This window comes from Dendrobates tinctorius, unplaced genomic scaffold (genome assembly GCF_039654945.1).
Source record: "Dendrobates tinctorius isolate UK_male_01 unplaced genomic scaffold, ASM3965494v1 ptg000274l, whole genome shotgun sequence".
In the NCBI taxonomy this organism is placed as follows: domain Eukaryota; kingdom Metazoa; phylum Chordata; class Amphibia; order Anura; family Dendrobatidae; genus Dendrobates; species Dendrobates tinctorius.
Window position 1 is genome coordinate 2888039 of NW_027361941.1, and position 4005 is coordinate 2892043.

Here is a 4005-nt window from a genome sequence, read left to right on the forward strand (position 1 = left end):
CACATTAATTTACTTTTTCTGCTCAGACCCAGTTTAACATCTGACATTTGCCTGAATTTTTATATCTACACATGGTTTACACAAATTATATTTTCTTGTGGTAACTCTATACTATTTACCATTAGAAGCTGTGTATTTCTGTAATTATTTGTATGTATACATGATTGATTACCACTTCTATCTCTGTAAAAACAATCCCCTTTAACCCCTTTCTGACATTGGGTGTAAATGTACTTCCTCCCTTTGATGTGGGCTCCGGTGCTGAGCTTACATCTTTTCCGGCACATGTCAGCTGTTTTGAACAGCTGCCATTTGCCCCGAACAGCCTCTGACAGCGGCATTTAATGCTCACTTCCAGCAAGCACTGGAAATCCCGCCCATCGGTGACCCCGTCACATGATCATGGGTCACCGATGGGTTGGCATGACAACCAGAGGTCTCCAGCAGACCTCTATGCTTGTCACTGCCGGAATGCTGTGAGCGCCGCCCGTTAGCCAAAACCACATGGACCAGTGATCATCCCGCTGAACTCCCGCTCTCCTATTAACATGGGCAAAACGCTACTCAGACAACACAGGGTGAGGGTAAAACAGTGTGGCCATGCTTTACTGTACAACAAAACAGGCAAATAACACATAGAACACAAAGAAAAGATGAGGTGGCACTCACCAGTGTAAAAAGTCTGTTCTTTATTGATCAAGCCGTTCACAGCATGTCCTCAGGGAGAATGGGAGATAGAGTATGCGAGTGATGACGGCCATTTTGCGCTTCTGCGAGTCCACACTTTCTTTACTTGGTGTGCACCCGAAGTGTCCGGTTACATGAGCTCATCATGGCTAACTGAGCAGTATCGCACCGAGCACATGTAGCGGCCGTGATTTCCCTGTGGTGCAGTTCATCTCTTTGTATGCTAACAAATACAACAGTCAGAGTCTCACCCTTCCACTGACCCGCCGGGATAATAGCTTCTGTGACTACAGATCTTCCAGGGTCACTACCCCAGCTGTGGCCCACACACAGAGAGGTGGTAATGACAAGCTTAGGAAGATGACAGTCCATACAAGGCCAGTTGATCCGAGGATCACAACCTGGCTTCATCTTCCAGGGTCGACTACTCCACCTGTGGCATGCACACAGAGAGGAGGTAACAATAAGTGTAGGAAGATGACAGTCCATTGAGTCCATACAAGGTACAAGACCAGTTGATCCGAGGATCACAACCTGGCTTCATCTTCCAGGGTCGACTACTCCACCTGTGGACCGCGCACAGAGAGGAGGTAACAATAAGTGTAGGAAGATGACAGTCCATTGAGTCCATACAAGGTACAAGGCCAGTTGATCCGAGGATCACAACCTGCCTCCAAACGTATCCATGGTTCAGTCATGGTTCAGTGATGGTCAATGGAGCAGATTTGTATTCTTCCAACTGAGGCTGAAAACCCCCAGGTTGTTTCCTATAGAATCAAAGACCTGTGTCCCTTTTGATGATGTAAAATGGCTGTTGTCCTGTCTCTTGTCCTTTGGATGTATGGATGTCTTGGCAGAATCTCTCTGGCTGTTTCTCTCTGTCTCTTTATACAGAGGCATGTCACCTATTTTTAGACTTAACAAGTGTCCCTCATTCAGTATTTACATAAAGGGTAAGAATGGAGATAAGATTATTATAGCATTGATTATTTAAACTATTTGCATAGTTTTTCCCTCTCTGCTTTAGAAGTCAACAAACTGGCTCCATAACACAATGAATAATTAGCATATCAGCAAAGATCACCAGTGATCAAGGATAAGCGCACAATAAAAGTCAATATTACCGGCTTACACAAACAAAAGTCTGTTTTCTTGACCAACTAGAAATCAACACTTACATTTAAAGCCAACATACAGATAACATTCTATTATTCTTCATTTGCTAAAAAATAGTCATCTGGTTAATTAAGATACAATGCTGTAAGTCTTCACAATCCCAAAAGTAGAAAAATATGTTTTTAAAACTATTAAAAAAATATAAAAAAGTTCAAATCACCCCCCTTTTGCCCCTTTCAAAATAAAACAATAAAAAATCAAACACACACATATTTGTTATAGCCGCGTTCAGAATCGCCAGATCTATCACTATAAAAAAGAATTAACCCGATCACTAAATGGCGTAACGAGAAAAATGTCAAAACGCCAGAATTACTTTTTTTGGCCACAACATTGCATTAAAAAGCAATAAAGGAAAGACCAAAAGACCGTATCTGCACCAAAATGGTCTCCATTAATAGCATCAGCTCGGCACACAAAAAATAAGCCTTCACCCAACCCAAGATCATGAAAAATGGAGACGTGACGGGTATCGGAAAATGGAGCAATTCTTTTATACTTTACCTAATAAAGAGGAGGTATTTTTACTGATACAGTGGGTATGGAAAGTATTCAGACCCCTTTACATTTTTCACTCTTTGTTTCATTGCAGCCATTTGGTAAATTCATATTCATACTATCTATTCCTGACACTGGAGTGGCTTATAAACTTACACAGTATATAGTCTGAGGTCTGGGATCTGCCAATATGTGGCTAGTTTTCTGACTGTTTCGGATAACATGATACATGATTTTAGTTTTTTTTTGTCTAGTCTCGTTTGAATATAGGGCAATATTAAATAGTCTCCTGATGAGTTGCCTTTGGTGAGAACGATGAAACCCGTAGAAATGAGAGGCTTGGAGAGTGAGTGTGTAAACGTCACCTCACCCAATGTTAGGTGTCGGATTCCTGCCCCTGCACAGGGGGAATCTCGAGCTTTGCCTTCTGTGGTCTCCCATTCAGTCCCAGCCGCAGAGGAGGCTGCTCATTAGAGACGTCGTTCTCAGCGTCTTGCTCAGGCTAGTGCTGTCAGGTTGGTTGCTGCTGCCACCTCTGGGTCAGCTTTGGCAATCCGCACTAGCCAGCAGCAAGCAGCTCCAGAGGCTAAGTCCTTTTTGCAGCCTTCTGAGCATGCCCGTGGGACGTCCTCTCATTGGAGGTCGGGGGTCACATGCTCAGGTTCTTCTCCAGCTCGAATTGGACCATCAGGAAGGTCCCGGAAGGACGCTGCTATAAAAGGCTAGTATAGTCTGTAATTTGTAATGGTATGTGTGATGATGGATGCTTGTGAAACGCTGACTGACTCATTATGAAACCCCTTCCCTCTGATGCGTATGCTGTTAGGGTTTAGAGTTTGAGTCAGCGCCGGGTAGTGGCACTGCCTAGCGCCGCAGTGCTCCAAGCTCCAATCACATGTTAGCGCCACTCTGCGCCACACTACATTAGGCACTACGGTACCGCACGTTCAGCGACATCAGCCTGAGCGGCGCTGTGCGCCACTAATGTGCTTTCCAGACCAAAGCTTAGGCTGGTTAGTGGCGTTCGCCAGAGCTGCGCTGTACGTACTTCGTGCGGTATTGATCTATCAGCTGTGCCCTGTGGCTGTTAACAAGGCACAGTGTTCAGTAAGGGTCTCTCCCTGGTGTTGCAGTGTTGGTGCCGAATGCTGGTGGGTCTAGAGGGACTCTAACCCCATGTCCTTGGGGCAGGGTCCTGTGACCAAAACACTAGTGTTCACTCTGCAGTATCGCGGCCCTGTGAAGCTACAGGGTTCACCTCCTATTCACCGGGTGAAGTTAACCCGTGTGTGTTCGCTATACCGCCAGTTTCTGTCCGCCATTACCGAGCAGCAGTCTACCATCTCTGCACGGATGACCCCGGGCTGCAAACGCACCTCATTACCATCTTTTATTATTTGTTGCATTCCGCCAGCCCTAACACCCTATATACTGAGACATGGGGTATATGTTTTTTCTATTAGTCACTTTCTAACCTTCAGGGGGTGAATTATGGGTATAGTTTTACATTTGGAATTAATAAGGTTTAGTTTTATCCTTTTATCAGCAAACATGAGGAATGACAAGAGACAACCAATTTAAGAAGATTCAATTTTGGTTAAAACTATTCCAACACTATGAACATAAAAAGGCTTCTCCCCTATG